The 18,797-nt window shown below is 43.7% G+C and overlaps 1 non-coding gene across 1 annotated transcript; it reads right to left on the reverse strand.

Moving 5' to 3' along the window:
• Nucleotides 1-585: 585 nt before the first annotated feature.
• On the reverse strand, nucleotides 586-658 carry TRNAC-ACA (transfer RNA cysteine (anticodon ACA)). The gene has a single exon. It is a non-coding gene; the product is annotated as a tRNA-Cys (tRNA).
• Nucleotides 659-18,797: the final 18,139 nt, after the last annotated feature.

The raw sequence follows: 18,797 nt of genomic DNA on the forward strand, positions 1-18,797 counted from the left end.
CTTCCTGAGCCACGGATCCAATCTGGGTCTTCTGCATCTCCTTCATGGCAGGTGGATTCTTTACTGCTGAGTTACCGGGGAAGCCCTTGATTTATTCTGGGTGAACCCTTTCAGCTCTTGGTGGTCACTACTTTCTTTTCCAAATCCATAGAGCATTTCCATTAAAACCCACTTTGAAACTTTTCTGGAGATGATCATCAAGCCTATTGGTCTTTAGTTTCCAGAACCTTTTTTCTTCCCTTTCCTGAAAATTGGGAAAACATTAAATCCTCTCCAGTCTACTGAGACTTCTTTCATTCTTCATAGTTGTTCAGAAAGTATCCATAACATTTCAGCTTTCATTATTTCTACAAGACTCTGGTGGTATAATGTGTGCAGATCTGGAGTCTCAAATGTGCTGAGAACAACAAGATGTGTTATAACCATCTCTAGTTTCGCTCTTGAAACGTTTGCATTGAAGTGAAGTCGCTCAGTCGTGTCCGACTCTTTGTGACCCCATGGACTGTAGCCTACCAGGCTCCTCCGTCCAAGGGATTTTCCAGGCAAGAGTATTGGATTGGGTTGCTATTTCCTTCTCCAGAGGATCTTCCTGACCCAGGGATCGAACCCGGGTCTCCTGCATTGTAGGCAGACGCTTTACCATCTGAGCCACCAGGGAAGTCCCCTGAGATAAGCTAGGAGGACCAAAAAAAAAAAAATTAGACCCAAGTAGTTCTAGTTCTGGGCTTCCCTTGTGGCTCAGATGGTAAAGCGTCTGCCTACAGTGCGGGAGACCTGGGTTTGATCCCTGGGTCGGGAAGTTCCCCTGGAGAAGGAAATGGCAACCCACTCCAGTATTCTTGCCTGGAAAATCCCATGGACAGAGGAGCCCAGTAGGCTACAGTCCATGGGGTCGCAAAAAGTTGGACATGACTGAGCGACTTCACTTCACTTCACTTCAGTTCTAGTTCTATCCATTATCAATTAATAGCTACTTCTGTCCCAAGCATGAAGACTTCCTTATTCTTCTCATTAAAAAAAAAAGGTATTTGTTTATTACTATTAGTTTTTAATTTTTAATTTTTTGGCCACATGGCATGTTAGTTCCCTGACCTGGGGTCAAACCCTTACCCCCACCTTGAGAAACACAGAGTCTTAACCGCTGGAATACCAGAGAAGTCTCTATCCATTTTGTTCTTGACATATGCTTTCAGATTCTTTGTTGTTATTATTATTGGCACTTAGTGCTAAAACCCAGAAAAGTGCTGATTCAGTATTCACAGGTAACTGACATCATGCTATTTCCCCCATAATGATTGAAATTTATTTCAAAGTCACCCAATCACAAAGAGACCTAGCTCTATTTAGTTCCTGACTTTGGAGGTCTAAACCTCTGTGTGGAGCAAGCTCACCTTTTCTACAATTATTGCTATCATTTGCTTAAGCTAATGTGAGTGAGTTTCTGTTCTTTACAATAACCAAACAAGACTAACCAGAACCATTTATCCATCCAGTGAAGTTTTGGAAAGCTACTCTGTACCAGAAACACCTGAAACTGCCTAAGAGTAAAATTCCTCCCTTCTACTTGTTTTGGCATTTTCCCTCTTAATCTCTCAATTCAGGATTTCATACTCCTGATCCCATCATTTTATACAGTAATACTTGACTTCCATTTTACCTAATTTGCCGTATTCTGTCTGGGAGACCTATGTCCTTTCCTATGAGTGTCTAATGTTCTGTATCTGAGCTGCCCCATATGGTCGCCACTAGTCACATGAGGCTGTGCTTGTGTACTAGTTGTTCAATCATATCCAACTCTTTGCGACCCCTTGGAGCCCACCAGGCTCCTCTATCCATGGGATTTTCTAGGCAAGAATACTGAAGTGGATTGCTGTTTCCTTCTCCAGGGAATCTTCCTGACCCAGGGATTGAACCTGCATCTTCTGTGTCTCCTGCACTGCAGGCGGATTCTTTACCTGCTGAGCCATCAGGGAAGCCCACCACATGTGGTTATCTAAATTTAAATAATTAAATAGAAAAAAAAAAATGAAAATCTAGTTCCTCAGTCACATTACTGACATTTCAAGTGCTCGATAACCATGTGGCTAATGGCTTCCATATCAGACAGTGCAGTATTTTCCTGATCATGAAAGCTCTCACCGACAGTGCTGGCAAGCAGTTAAGACTGGATGCCTTCGACAGAGTCGGCACTTATTGTCCTTGTCCAGAAGCTGTCCCCCTTAAAGTATGTCAACTTAAAAAAAAATACACACAACTGAAAAGTTGAGAGTTAGATTTTATTTGACAGGAATGTTAGGACTCAAGCCTGGGAGACAGTATCTCTGATGACCACAAGAGAGCTGACTCCAAGGAGGCGGGGGAGAGAAGGAGATAGGCTCTGTACAAGTTTGCAACAATCTGAATATTAAACTATTACTGTTAATTAAGAGTAAACTCTCACATGAAGAGATTTAGCAAGCTTCTATGTATGGGAAGATGCAAGCGTCTGGGCTTGCTGAAATAATTTCTTTCATATGCATCTAGTTATCTGGGGCCAATCCTGCTGTCTTCATTTCTCACATACTAATACCTTGTTTACTGTAAAAGACAGCAAATGTGGTGGTTGGCCGCCTCTCACACCCCCTCCAGCTCCTAAGCCCTTACCAGGGAGGAAGAAGCTGTTGGCTTCCAAAGCTGGCTTTGTTTCACCTGGGCTCAGAAATCTGCATGGAAAAGGCTTGTTTACTGATAGAGAGTAAAGCAGAAAACATTTCATTTCATGGGTAGTCTAAGTGCCTGGTTAGATAGACAATCCTATAAAGGCAAGTGATTACAATACATATCAGTTCCTTTGCTCATCTAGGAACCACAGTTTGCAATCAAATGTGAATGAATATTACCCAGATCCCATTGAGAATCATTGTAATGATTATGACTAACAAAATGCTGGCACTTGTAGACATTCAAAATGTTTGCCTGACTGAGGAAATGAATCAAACGTGGTGGTCTCTGAAGTCCCTGAAGCATTTTCTCAAAAAGTCAAAGATAGGTACCATGGGGTTTAGAAAGGAGAAGAAGGAAGGAAGGAAGGAAAAGATAGCAAAAAAGGAAAGAAGGAGAGAAGAAAGAAAAAAGAAGGAAGATTCCATATACCTACAGAATCTCTCTCCTCCATCTTTGTTTCTCTGTTTCTGGGTTAGAGAGAGACTTAGAGGTGGGCTGGAATGCAGATTTCAGAGGAAGGAAATAGAGAGGGAAGGAAGGAAGTAAAAAAGGAGTATCACGTAAGAGGGAGAGAGTCACAGTATTTTAAAATGCAAAAGGATGCAGGGTCCATTTAGCCTAACTCCTCATGTCACAAATGAAATATGGACATTTCATTTGGCATTTAATACAAATCTGCTGAAAAAAAATGAAGCAATTGAGGTCGAAAGACATGGTTTGTTAGGCGACTTGTCTAGAGTTACACAGCTAGTGAGTGTTGGAGCAGGGGCTAGAAGCCAGCCCACCTATCCCGTGATTGCTCATAGGGGGCTCTGCCCACTCCTTCCCCATCCCTAGGGAGAAGAGCTAAGCAGGAGACTCTGGGGTGGGAGGTCACTTGAGGGAGAGGAAAGTAAATTTGTGTGTCAGCTGTCAGCCCCTCTCGTGACTTTCTTCTTTAAGCAGAAGAAAGTTTTCAGCTGTTTCACCTATTCAATCCGAATTTTATGATATCCCCATCCCCAGGGCGATTTCTAATCAACAGCAACCTTGCCTAGACCCTCCGATGCCACAACTAGTGGGTGACCCTGGGGGAGGTAGTGTTTGACTAACTCACTCAGGTTACACTTAGTTTAGTAATCGCTTGTCCCTCATAAGCTTGGTCCAGATCCAAACTGATTTCTGAAGCAGCCTGCCAGTTCTAACATTTCACCTACGCTAGCCCACTCCAATGTTCTTGCCTGGAGAATCCCAGGGATGGGGGAGCCTGGTGGGCTGCCGTCTATGGGGTCGTACAGAGTCGGACACAACTGAAGTGACTTAGCAGCAGCAGCAGCAGCAGCAGAGCAGGAAAACAGACTTTGCCAAGGATTTTAAATAATACGTTTGAGTGACTTTATCAGAGCACCTCTGCCATTGATCCTAGGATAATGAAGACCTGGAGCAAGTTTTTGAAAATGTTTCCCATTCCCTTTACTTCTCATCTCTAGAAAACTCTCCAGGTCAAGAACTTTGGCATCTGAGTTATGGAATTGGAGGTCATACAAATCTGATTTCAAGTGCAAGCTGTCACACGGTTGTTACCACAGGGAGAGAATGAATTGTCGCAGATCCAATTTAGATGCTTCACATGAGCACTGTGAAGATGGTCCTTAATATTCCGTAGGACCACACTGCCTGGGGAATTAACACGTGGTCAGCACGTGTTGATTACATGGACGGGTCAGGGTGATAAGCCCCAGGTTTGAATCCTGGCACTGTTGCTTTGCAGTAGTATGCCCTTGAGGCAAGTCCCTTGATTTCTTTCTATCTTAATTTTCTTATCTTGTGTCATAGGATTTCTCGTTGTGTCCCCAGAGAGGTGAGGACAAATTGAGGTCATGCATGTAGAAGGCTTAGCACAGAGCCTGGCACTTGGTCAGCATTAGCTATCATTATTATTTCCTAATGTCCTATGATTTCTTTATGTACATTTCATTGTCCTTGGGGGCATCAAGTGAGCTGATTGCAAGTTCTCAGTCAGAAACATCTGCCAAGTGGCAGCATTCACACAACACTTGTGATAAAAGTCCCAACTCCTCCTCCGCAGCTTCAGCTGGGCCAAGCGAGATGAGTGTCGGGTTTTATGGGTCTGACGAAGATGTTTGAAATATTGTAGGAGACTGTCAAAGAATACTTAGACCCACTCCGAAAGAGGGCCGTTCTTAATTTTCATCTTTCCTGCAAGTCAGAAAGATATATACTCTCCAAATAATGGCAGTTTCCTTGTCCTGAAGTTATGGCAGCTTGGTGATACAAGAAACAGCACCCTGTCATAAGGACTGCATAAAACATGGTCTGACATTTCTTTAAAAGTAAAAAGAAACACGACTGTAGCAGATGACCTCTCCTCCGAGGGCACAGCTGTTTTGTGTGGTTAGAGGGACCCGTTGTTTCATACTTAGGGGCTACGATATATGACTGGCTTTCCACAAAGTGTTTCCATGAGAAATTACAGTACATTCTAAAAGGGCGCACCAACTCTGCTGCATTCGTATTAGGGAGGAGGACTTTCTCCCCCGTCTTGATGTTTTCCAAATGATACTGTGCTGAATAGTTGTGATTAGGAACTCCTTTAGCATGTGAATCGAAAGTGGTATCAAGATTACAGACACGTCATCTATTTCCTGGGAGATTTAAATTATGGGCCTTTTGTTAAGTTGGTGGGCCAGCATCTCTGAGGATTCAGTATTTATGGGAAGTCATTGCAAACACAGTGTTTCTGTGCGTGAGGACTGAGTATCTGTGGAAAAGATTTTTTTAAATATTTATTTAAATTATTTAGTTTTGGCTGCACTGGGTCTTCGTGGGTGCACATGGCCTTTTCCCTAGCTGCGGCTGGCCTGGGCTGCTCTCTAGTTGCAGTGTGAGGGCTTCTCATTGCGGTGGCTTCTCTTGCTGAGGAGCACAGGCTCCAGGTGCTCTGGTTTGGAAGTTGTGGCTCAGGCGCTTTGTTGCTACGAGGCACGTGGGATCTTCCCAGACCAGGGACTGAACTGGTGTCCCCTGCATGGCAAGGTGGATTCTTAACCACTGGACCACCAGGGAAGCCCCCAGGAAAAATTCAAGTAGTCACTTTTTAACAGAGAGTAGGTGATCTCCATTTTCTCAAACAATGTTTGTTCCTCCTACAAAATGTTATTTGTGCAATGCATCAAATGATGATGAAAAAGTAAGAAGGGTCTAAAGTTTCTAATTGTACGTGTGTTATGTTGATGAGACCATGTTTTCTTTCCTTGTTTTCCAAATTATCTTTAACACATTTTATTTACTTGGCACGCGCACATGTGTGTGCTCCGTAGTGTTCAACTCTTTGCGACCCCTGGGACTTAGCCTGCCAGGCTCCTCTGTCCATGGACTTCTTCAGGAATGAAATTAAAAAGAAAGATTATATCTCCATTTCTTTTGCAATTGGGTTTACTCTAGGCATCCATGGTTACTGTGAGCATTCCCATTAAAGCGTGGGGTGCCCCCCTGCCTCCCCAAACTCTTTTCTCTAAATTAGAATAATAAGTCCTTGGAGAGGGGAGTTTGGCAGCCTCTGCAAATGGTGGGAGGAAGTAGATGCCAATTACTGACTGGCCGTGGTGCCAATAAAAAAGTGCTCCCATTGCTCATCTCCAAAACCCGGTTACTGACCTGCCAACATCAGGGCATTGAGCATACATCCCAGTCTGGACAGTGGGAGATTTGGTCTGATTTATCTCTGCTCTCTCACCACATCCCCTGAGTGACCAGACCTGGGCATATGCAGAAGTGGCTGGCTTGGTTTAGAAGTATAAGCTAAAACGCTGAAACAGTTGACTTATTGGTAATTAGACCACACTGGTATTGAACTCGTGACCTCAGCCTCATTAGAGCTGCGATGGGGCCAACTGAGTTGACCAGAAACAGATTCAAAACAGTGAGTGATAGAGGTCTTTGGGGCAGGGTCAAAGGCCTATTTACACTACCCCATATCGTAAGTGGCTTCTTACTCTAGTATGTTAAAGGAGCAGCAGTTGACAAAAATGGCCATGTGGATGGCTTCCTGCTCCCTGCTTCGCATACATGGACTACAGAGCACTGCTGTTCTGGCAACCCCCACCTTCCTTTAACTGGATCTCCATGTCATTCAAGGGTTAATAAAGGGAGAGACAAGTGTTTTAACAGGACTTTTCTTTTTTTTTTCCTCTTTCACTTCCTAATGGGTAATAGTAACAAAAACACTAGGAGTATAGCCCATTATTTTAGGAGCGATTTCCTTTGAGTGACACACTTTGATTTAAAACTGTCCATAGCTAATCATTATTTTCACTTTTTGTTTTTCAAGGAAATCTAAAAACAGATGCCTTCAGCTTGTGTAGAAAAGGAATCAGTTTCTGGATGGTGAAGCAGGATGTGTGGAAAAGTCAGCACACAGAATGATGCCAGTCACTTTGCTAAATCAATGAAATGGAACAGAAATCGACTCAAAATGCAAGTTTTTATGGTAAGACTAGTATTTCAACCAAATGGGAAGAAAAAAGGATTACGTAATAATGGCTAGCCATTTAATATAAAGATGAATTTCTGCTTCAGACCATACCCAAAATAAAAATTTCCATGTGAAAACAAAACTTTCTAGTTCTAAAAGACAATGAAGTGATTAAAAAATAACAATCTTGGAAGGCCTAACAATATAAAAACTAGTAGAACACTACAAAAATATATATATATAATATATATATATATAACTATATAAAAATATATTTTTTTATAAAAATAAAAAATTTTAACAAATATATTTTTATAAAAAATACATATATAAAACAATATAAAAACTAATACTATATTCTAACTAACATAAAAACTGTAAAGAAAAATATGAAATAATTTGACTTCATAAAAATCTATCATGAAAATTTAGGTGCATCAAATACTAAAAGGCAAATTGGAGAATTTATTTTTGGTACTTATGGAAGAGTTAATCACAATATATTCATGGTGCCTATGGAATACTTAATAATAAAGCATTTAGAAATCAACAAGAAAGAGAAGAATGACTTCAAAGACACAAAATAACTGAACATCACTTTACATAAGAAGAAATGTAAATGGCCAGTAAACCTATGAAAATATATTTAACCTCCTTAGCAAAGGTCAAGAATTGCATGTTTTAAACAACTGAAAGTTAAGTTTTCCTCTAAAAATTCAGCAAAGACAAAAATAAAAATGCCGGCAGTGCTGCAGGGAAATTAATACTTTCTTTATACCACTTGTGGCCATATAAATTGCTCTAAGTTCGAGAGTATTTGGCACAAGAAAAAACTTAAAATTTAACATGTGCTATGACCCAAAAATTCTACTTGTAAGAATCAATCCAAAAGAAATAATCATTGTTACATGCAAAGATTTTGCTACTAGAATGTTGATCAAAGCATTTTTATGATAACTAAAAATTGGAAACAGCTTAAATCTCCAACAATAAGGAATGTTAATTATATGATGGTGTGTGGTGTATCATGGAACTTTCTGTAACCTTAACATGTAGAAAAAATTGTATTTCATGTCATAGAATAAAATTCACTTTTATCTTGTTCAGAAAAAAATGTAGGTTTAAAATTGTAATATATTACATATTATATATGTTATATATGCATAGAAAAAGATGGTAGAATAATATGTATCTTACATGTCAAAATGTTAAAATACTTTTCTCTAGGTATGGGAATTATGGATTATTTTAAAATGTCTCTTTTTATCAGATTTTTTTTTTTCTTTTAGAGTGAACATGTGTTACTTGGAGAACAAAAGGTAAAGCAGTGTATTTTGTTTCAAATATTGTAGCTAGCACAGTTTCATCCTGGAGATAAAGTGGGATAATACATAAGAAAATCCCTAACACAGGATAAGAAAGAGGAAGTAGCCTGGGTACCCAGGATTTGAATTTGAATTTAAAATTCAAGCACTCTGGAAACTTGTAGCACTGGATTAAAGAGTGACTTACTCTAGTAGGTGGACTGCCTGAGTCCCACCCACTCTTTTTGTAGCTTGACTTCATTTTAACGGCTCATACATCTCTTCATAAGATGTCAGCCGAGGAACAGAAAGAAAAATAAATTCTCACCTGTCATTGTTCAGATAATCCTGATCACATTCATCTTCACTACACTGTGAAGCACTCTAGCATGATCCTTTTCTTTGAGGTAAGCTGGGGCAAGTCTTCCTTTGAAAGATCCCTGGAGTCAACAGCCACTGTTGTATGATCTATTATGTGACACAAAGATAGAAATTATGCACATGCAACTCCCCAAGTGGCTCAGTGGTAAGGAATCCGCCTGCCAATGCAGGAAACATGGGTTCGATCCCTGGGTCGGGAAGATCCCCTGGACGAGGGCATGGCAACCCACTCCAGTATTCTTGCCTGGAGAATCCCATGGATAGAGGAGCCTGGTGGGCTACAGTTCATAGGGTCGCATAGAGTCAAATGTGACTGAGCATGCACACAACCAAAACATCAAAGTAAAACACAGGTATTGATTATGGAACCCCGAGATGTTTTGGCTGACAGGAAGGGGAGGCGTGCTTAGAAGGTGAGTAAGTTCTGAGGTGCCGGATGGCGCTCGCTGGAGGATAGCACTGGAGTTACCATGGAGGCTGGTTCCCTGTCAGGATCCTGGATTCAGACCTTGAGCCATGGGAAATACAAACAAAAGAATGAGAATGGAATAGGGTGCTTTGTACAACAGATCCCTTTAAGATTTGGGGTATAATACACCACTTAGGTTTCCCAGGGGTTAAAATGGTTAAAAAAAAAAAAAGATCCACCTGTAATGCAGGAGACATGGGTTCGATCCCTGGGTCAGGAAGATCCTCTGGAGAAGGAAATGGCACCAATATTCTTGTCTGGGAAAACCCACGGACAGAGGAGCCTGGTGGGCTATAGCCCACGGGGTTGCAAAGAGTTGGACATGACTTAGCCACTAAATAACACCACCACCACTTCTTTGAGATCACTGTGGCAGACCTTGTCACTAACAGTTGTGTGTATGTGTGTGTGTGTTCACAGGGTGCAATGCTAGGGGTTGGTGATTCCTATAGATGGGCATTAGGAATTAGAAGAGAATTTTTCCTATGTCTGTGTAATATGGTGTTGCTGCACTGCTGGCATCTGCAGGACATGATGGCAGTCCTTTTTTAGTGACAGTAAAGGGACAGAGAAAGAGGATGGTAAAAAGAGTATGGAGGTGGAGACCATACTATGACTGTCAGGGCTTTGTGTTTATTGTAACTCCCCACCCCACCTCACCCTGAGATTGCAAGACATCATTTGGGGAGACTTGCTGGGGGGTGTTGGATATTATAGCAAGCAGGGTGGGAAAACTGAGCCAAATATGGATTGCTACTATAAATGTAACTTCCCTTTAAACCCGGAGTTAATTGCCCTGGGAATCCGCGTGTTACATAGACAAGGGTTCATTTCTATGATTAATTCAGCTGGCTTGAGCTTGGTACTAATGAGACCAAGGCCAAGGTTATCAGCTCTAACCCCACAGGAGCTGTTAGCATCTCACGGCTCCAAAACCCAGGTGACACCCTTCACCCTCAGACATAGTGGGACTGGGTGAGAGAGTATGATGTTTGACTCCACTTTTAATACCCAACACCCCCCTCTTTCCCCTCTAACACGATGCCTCTGCTCTGAGTGCACAGGCAGTTAATTCTGTAACATGACAGTGACATTGTCTCCAGAGCCACATTGCACTTAAAAGGCTGCCTGCATGAGAGACAGTAGAGACTGCCCTGTTAGTCCTTTTAATGGGTACAGGTGGTGCCATCAATTAACTTTCAGAGACAAAAACAGCTTGAAAGAAACCATGCCCAGGTAACCCCACTGCCTAAGAGTTTGACTACAATTTGGCAAAAAACAAACCTCCATTCTTTCGCCACTTTCTAAGAAGTAGTTGGCAATCTCCAGCCTGTACATTTGGAAAAGAATCAAGTGGGGTGTTTTACCTGCGTCCACTGGATTCTCTGCCTTAAGAGTCCCATCCCTTTAGTCTAAAGCCTTTGGTTCTGTGTTTCACCATAGGACTTAAGTCCTCACCGGTGTGTATGTGCATGCTAAGTTGCTTCAGTAGTGTCCAACTCTTTTTAACCCTATGGACTACAGCCTGCAAGGTTCCTCTGTCCATGGGATTCTCCAGGCAAGAATACTGGGGTGGGTTGCCATTCCCTTCTCCAGGGCATTTTCCTGGACCCCAGGGATTGAACCTGTGTTTACTTATGTCTCCTGCAGTTGCAGGTGGGTTCTTTACCACTAGTGCCACCTGGGAGGCCCCCAACACATCTTAAGCTCTGTATTTATTAGGATAACTCGATGTGCAAGTAACTGAAACTCAACTCATGGATTCACATACCTGGGAAGAGTACTAGGTCTGTTCACAGACTCTAAAGAAGAGTTGCAGGGATCAGTCTTAGAAACTGGTTTGGGGAGAATGGATACATGTATACGTGTGGCTGGGTCCCTTCACTGTTCACCAGAAGCTATCACAACATTGTGTGTGTCTGTGCTCAGTGTGTCTGACTCTTTGCAGCCCCATTGACCATATCCTGCCAGGCTCCTCTGTCCCTGGGATTTTTCCAGGAAGGATACTGGAGTGGGTTTCCAGTTCCTACTCCAGGGGATCTCCTCTACCCACGGATCCAACCCATGTCTCCTGGGTCTCTTGCTGGCGGATTATTTACCACTAGTATCACCTTGTTTATCCTCTATATTAAAAGTGAAAGCGTTAGTCGCTCAGTCATGGCCGACTCTTTGGGACCCCATGGACTGTAGCCCGTCAGACTCCTCTGTTCATGGGATTCTCCAGGCAAGAATACTGGAGTGGGTAGCCCTTCTTTTCGCCACTGGATCTTCCCAGTCCAGGGATGGAACTCATGTCTCCTGCGTTGCAAGCAGATTCTTTACTATTTGAGCCACGAGGGAATCCGCTATAGGCCAATACAATGGAAAAAATTTTTTTAAAGAAAAGAAAGAAATTGGATCTGAAACATGGCCCTCCCAGAGACCCGGCTATCTTTCCCTTCCCCCACTCTTTGTCTTGGCTTCTCTGTGCAGAAAGCTTCTCTCCACGTGGTTGCCAGCATTCCCCAAGGCACATCCTCCTGGCTTAGCAAAAACAGGACAGCTATGTTCTTTGGCATTTTGAAGGGTTCTCCTCGGTCTCAAAGATTGCTGGCTGAGGATTAAAGCACTGGAGGTACAGGTGCCGCCTCCACGCCTGTAGCTGGTGTGCATTTATCAAGGAAGCAAGAGGCAGAGACAGCGCGAGGCTGAGCTTTGTACCCGCCCAGGCGCCGCTTGCGGACGCTGATACGCTGCGGCCGTGCGACGGTCATGCGCGCTTTGATGCAATGAGACCGCGGGCTCTGGCGCGTCTGAGCGTCTGATGGTATTTGGGGCTCCGAGGAGCATCTAGGCTTCATCACCAACAACAGCAGCGAGATCCGCGAGGCGTATGGCTTGGACCTGCATCAGCGCCTGGGCTTCGGCCGCCCTGAGGACCTGGCACTGGCGGCGAGGTCCCTGGCCAGATCTGTTGCACTGCGCTCCATCTGCGCCAGTGCCAGGCAGGCGCGCGGGGCCGCAGGTGTACGTGCTGGACGCCTCGGGTGTGGAGCCCAAGCCGATGCCGAGTGAACCGCCCTGGCGCCTAACTGCACAAGGCTCCAGAGCTCAAGGTGGGTGCTGTTGAGATGCCCTTTGGCCCTCAACTTCAGTTCCATGAAACTCTTCAAGGCTCCGCTACCTGTAGTTGTGCTACCTGTAGCTGCGCTACCTGTAGCTGCCTGCTCATGGGCACCAACGTGGATGACCGGTTCCCACTCGAGAACTGGATGCTTCATCGTGGGTATCGGCTGGGCTGACTGGTTCGAGCCATGGGGATGCAGCGTCCTGCTAAGCTGACATCTTAGGAAGCCCAGTCGCTCCGTCTTCCACTGTGTGTCGCAGGAGTATCGTGTCCACTTGGAGCGCACCTTCATGGTAGGTGGTCACCTAGACACAGACACTCTCCTTGGTGTCACTGTGATCTGAAGGTCATCTTCACCCCTACCGGGGTCTCCACTCTAAGGGATGTAATTTTTTTTAAAAGGAATGGGAAATGTGCAAAGAATAAGTTACTGCAGTTCTCCTTAACCTTCCCTGAAGCTTAATTGGTCTGCTTGCATGCATGCGTACTCAGTCGTGTCTGACTCTTTGTGACCCCCAGGGACTATACCCCGCCAGGCTCTTCTGTCCATTGGATTTACCAGGCAAGAATACTGAAGTGGGTTGACATTTTGTTCTTCAGGGGACCTTCCCGACCCAAGAATCGAACCTGCATCTCCCGCATTGGCAGGAGGATTCTTTACCTCTGAGCCACCTGGGAAGCCCTAATTGGTTTGTTTAGAGCATAGCATAACACTGAGATCTTCTGAAGAAGCCCAGAGTAATACAGATGCATGTCAGAGGAGAAAAGAAATCTGTTTCTGATCATTTGGAATTTCCCTTTTATATAGTCAGAAGGAATATCGTCTAGGTTCTTCTTTAATAGATAGGAAAATGGAGTCACAGATAATTGAAGTGAATTGCACAAGACAAATCACCCACTTGGTAACTGGACAAAAGTCTCAAATCTCTTACACCCAAGTTTACTACTTTTTCTTGTGTTAGCCCGCCTTCAACAGATTTGTTATCCAACTCATCACTGGCTTTGATGGTGGGAAGTTCAACCAATGGATGAAGATCAACTCTGATGGTCTACAAACCCTGTTGCAACCCCCTTCTCTCACCTTCAGATCAATAGGCTTATCTACTCTTAGGTAGGGCTTAATGGAATAGGTGGGGCCAGTCAGCAGCAGACCTGGGACTCAAAGAATAAATTCAGGCCTCCTTGTCTTGGTCATGTGGGTTTTCCAGAGCCTGTGTCACAGCCCCTGATCAGAAGGAAAGGAAGAGAGAGATCAAAATTCAAACCCAGTCTTGGATTCTCCTTCCTCTTAAGATGTAGAAAGTCACTCGAGAACATTGCTTCTGCCCTAACAAAGAAAAAAAGCTGGGTAATCTCTAAAATCATAACTTTTTTTTCAGCCCAGGAGAGAGCTGTGGTCACAAGGCAACTAAAAATGAATTCCAGGGTAGGAAGTGTCGTAAGGCCCTTCCAGAAGATGGGCACACAGGAACTGCTAATGCTTTTTGCAGGGCATGAGAAGAAGAGGTAATAGCCAGAAGCAATGGACATTTTAACATATTCTTAGAGGCCACATGTAGGCTGTTACTTGTTAGTTACTTGGGCATTGCCGTGTTTTGGGCACTGAGGAGAGGAGATACCATTCCAGAGTGGTCAGCCTGGTTTGACTTTCTTTCTTAATGGAATACTGGAAAGTGAATGTATTGGTTATCTGTTGCTATGTAACAAATGATCCTTTGAAGCAGTTTAAAACATCAGAAATTTATTATCTCAAAGTTACTGTGGGTCAGGTATCCCAGCTGGGGACCTCTGACTTGTGGTCTCTTGGAAGGCTGTAGGGAAGGTTTTGGTTATTGGTCATCTCAAAGCTTGCCTGGGGAAGGGTTTGCATCCAAGCTCATGCACATGGCTGTTGGTAGGCCTAACAGTTAGCCTCACTAACTGCTGGCTAGAGGCACAAGTTCCTTGTCACATGGCCTCTCCACAGGGCAACTTTCAATATGGCTGCTCACCTCACTCAAAATGAGTGAGTAAATGAGAGAGCCAGAGGGGATGCCACGGGCCTTTTTGTCATCTCAGAAATGATGTCCCATCATTTCTGCTATATTAGTAGTGAGTCACTAGGGCCATTCAAACTCCAAGAAATTGCACAAGGATGTGAATACCAGGGGGCTTCTCTGATGGTGCACTGGTAAAGAATGCTCTTGTAATGCAGGAGATGCAAGAGATGCGGGTTTGATCCCTGGGATGGAAAGATCCCTTGGAGAAGGAAATGGCAACCCACTCCAGTATTCTTGGTTGGAGAATCCCATGGACAGAGGGACCTGGCAGGCTACAGTCCATGGGTCACAAAAGAGTAGGACATGGCTCAGTGACTAAGCACGCACACATGAACACAGGAGGTTTGGATCATTGGCATAGTGGCTGCCTGTCACAGAGTTGAACACTGTATTTGGGGACCCAAAGTTAACTATTATACCCTTGGGGTAGGAGGTGGTAAGTAGAAGTGAAGGGTGTTACGTGTCAAGTTTTGCAAGTCCTGGAGCCTTGACAAGAAAGTTGGAGCTAGCAAGCATCAGGGATTTGAGACTCGTGGGTTAGGGCAGAAGGGCACCAAGTCCTAAGAGTGACTGAAGAAGGAAGGAAACAAACACATGTGCCCAGGGTTTTTGTTGTGTCATTAAATTCTCAAACCCATTCAAAAGATATTCTATTCGTCCCATTTTACAGATGAAGAATTAAGGCCTGGAGAGGCCTCTTTCTCATGGTTACACAGCTATTATGGTGATGTTTGCACAATCCTGTAAATATACTAAAGAATCATTGAATTGTGTACTTAAAATAGATATACACTAGGATATGTATGGGGCTTGGACAGTAAAGAATCTGCCTCCAATGCAGGAGACCCAGGTTCAATCCCTGAGTCTGGAAGATCCCCTGGAGAAGGAAATGGCAACCCTCTCCAGAATTCTTATCTGGGAAATCCCATGGGCAGAGGAGCCTGGTGAGCTACAGTCCATGGGGTCACAAAGAATTGGACATGACTTGGCGACTAAGCAACAACAACAGCAAGGATATATAAATTATATTTCAATAAGCTTTTTTTTTTTTCAAGACCACACAGGTAGTATGTGGTAGAGTGGGAAATTTCCAACCTAATTGTTTTAGGCTCTGTATTAGTTTCCTGGAGCTGCTGTAACAAAATACTACCACCTGGATGGCTTAAACAGTAGGTGTTAATTTTCTCATGGTTGTGGAGGTTAGAAGTCCGAGGTCAAGGTGTTGGCAGGGTTGGCTTCTTCTGAGACCTCTCTCCTTGGTTTGTAGACGGCCACCTTCTCCTGCATCTGAACACGGTCTCTCCTCTTTCTGAACATATCCTTGGTGTCTGTGTGTGTCAGAATCCCCTCTTCTTAGCAGGACACAGGTCCCATTGGATTAAGACTCACCTTAATTGTCTCACTTTAATTTATTCACCGCTTTAGAGACTTTATCTTCAAATATGATTATAGCCTGAGCTACTGGGTATTATGACTTCATCATGTGAATCTGGGGAGACAGTTCAGCCCATAACAGACTCCTAAGTTTATGTTCTTTTTCAGACGATAGAAATCCTTTTGAGACAATAGAAGTCTACTGTTGTCTTTGTTAATAAAATCTACATGATAAACTGTATCCTGGCTTTATTAATATATATTTGTTTTGTTCAGGTAGAACAGTATTGGGACAATTCTAATTCCTACAGATAAGTATTTGCAAATGGTACACTTTAAATGAGCTCATGCTGCAGTCTCTAGATACTCTTCAAATAAATTGATTAAAAGCTCTAAAGAGGAAGAGTTGAATTGTTAAAAAAAACAAAAATGAAGTTGAATGACCACCAGTATTTAACATCTGTTAATATCATTTATCACAGAGATGTTAAGTAAAACAAGCATGCAAAATGTATAACAAATGCTGAGACTGTTTGTAATGTGCTGTTATCACATGTCTTGTCATCTCTTTACTGGTTACTCTGCAACTGACCACACGCTAGGAGAGTGTGTTCTCTGAGTAGACAGGCGTGAGCCTGGCCCAGCATGGCCGGAGCCAGCCAGTGCATGTGAAAGGAACACTTGTGCACAGTCTTAAATGACGAGACACACAAGGGCCTACATTCTTAAAAAGTCCAGACACGCAAGTCAACTTACTGGTGTCCTGATGTGTTAACGTTTGACATGAAAGACCCTTGGTACTGCATTTTACTCCTGTTTTTAAGGTAGCAGTAATTTTTAAAGATGGGGCTTCCCTGGTGGCACAGTGATAAAGAACCCACCTGCCCATGTAGAGACTCGGGTTTGATTCCTGGGTTGGGACGATCCCTTGGAGGAGGGCATGGCAACCCGCTCCAGTATTCTGGCCTGGAGAATCCCATGGACTGAGGAGCCTGACAGGTTACAGTCCATGGGATTGCGAGAGAGTGGGAAATGACTTAGCGACTAAACAACAGCAACAATTTTTAAGGATACTTAAACATTGGTGAGGGCTTCCCTTGTGGCTCAGCTGGTAAAGAATCCACCCACAATGTGGGAGACCTGGGTTCCATCCTTGGGTTGGGAAGATCCTCTGGAAAAGGGAAAGGCTACCCACTCCAGTATTCTGGCCTGGAGAATTCTATGGACTGTTAAGGCCATGGGGTCGCAAAGAGTTGGATATGACTGAGTGACTTTCACTTTCAAACATTTGTGGGGACACAGTGCAACCAACCTTTCAGATATACAGTCTGAAACTACCTGAAATATATCCTCAGGCTCTCATGCCTACAGGGGAGCCATCCTTTGGAAAGACAGACCCGTGGCCCTTGGGCTTGTATCAACTGCATCAGAACCTAAATCCGGAGATGGGGAGAGGGGAAAGCCAGGTATGTGCTTGAAACAAAAATTCCAGCAGCATTTGAACTAAACTCTTCATTTTGGGTTAACTAACGGTGGGTTTAAAGAGTGACTTGAGAGTCCCTATTATCTGTTCTCCAGATCAGCGACAAACCTTAGCATTCCTCAGGAAGAATCGAATGTCACTTAAAACGGCCTTTTCCGTCTGCTTCCTCCCTCAATTAAGAAGCCTTTGTAGGACTGAGGCCAAATGAGTCCATAAAAGGGCTTATTTCCCATTTGGTACTCAGCTGAAGCCCGAGTCGCTCACTTTCTCCCTGGTTCTCATTTCTTCTCTCTCCACACTCCTCTTTCCCATCTTTTAAACCAATTAGGGGAACTGAAGATTTGGTGCAAGGGCCAAGTATTGAGTTTTTCCGTCAACAAGGAGAGGCCAGCCAAGATTCCTTTATCTGAAAGATAAACAGAGGCAACTAATGAGGGGAGGAGGGAGGATTAGGAGTAGTAGAGGATCATTCTGGAAGCTTTGGTAATTCTTTAGAGGAGATAACGTGATGTAGGCTGAAGTTTCTGCATTAAATCAGTTCAGTGAAGACACTTGAGACCACACAGCACTTATCCACTAGATGGCAACAGAGAGCCATCTATGCCTATGTCCCGGCTCCTGGCTGAACTTCACCTCCAAGCTGCTGAAGTTTAAAATCCCCTCTATTGCATGGAACAATACCAAGAATTTCGCTTAAGAGATGGCTGATTGTTGGCTGTTTAGACCTTACCTTCTAACCCTTTGCATTTATCTTATAACTTCAAGTTCAGCTGTATTTTCCAGAGGTCTCCTTCATTGCAGGCAGATTCTTTACTGTCTGAACCACCAGGGAAGCCCCATACGAAGCATAGATTTGTGTATATATTGTCACTCCTGTTTTTCAGCCTCTGAGGGAAAGTGCTAAGCAACACTGTCCCCATTCTCTTTTATGTAAGAGAGTTTGCTACTCTTTGAAAGTCTTTTTTGTTGTTCTTGTTGGTTTGATTCAACGAAGAATTAAATAGCCAGCTTTGCTGGGTATGAAATTGTCTGCCACCTACTCATAAACAATTTGACCTGATCCCCTGGCCTTGGGAAAGTCAGTGACTCCTGGATTGGTTTGCCCAGCAAGGGGGCATTGCGAGGTTTTGTGGGAGGTGTGAGAAGAGAGTGAGTAATGTCCAGGGGCTTCCTGCTCCTGGGAAAGACAGTCTGGGTTGTAAAGGGCCAGCACTGAGGCCTGCAGTCATGTATGGAGGTGAGCGTTAGACCATAAAAAAGGCTGAGCATCGAAGAACTGATGCTTATGAATGATGGTGCTGGAGAGGACTCTTGAGAGTCCCTCAGACAGCAAGGAGGTCAAACCAGTCAATCCTAAAGGAAATCAGTCCCGAATATTCATTGGAAGGACTGATGCTGAAGCTGAAGCTCCAATACTTTGGCCACCTGATGTGAAGAGTCAACTCATTGGAAAAGATGCTGGGA

This window comes from Bos indicus, chromosome 8 (genome assembly GCF_029378745.1).
Source record: "Bos indicus isolate NIAB-ARS_2022 breed Sahiwal x Tharparkar chromosome 8, NIAB-ARS_B.indTharparkar_mat_pri_1.0, whole genome shotgun sequence".
NCBI classification, from domain to species: Eukaryota; Metazoa; Chordata; class Mammalia; order Artiodactyla; family Bovidae; genus Bos; species Bos indicus.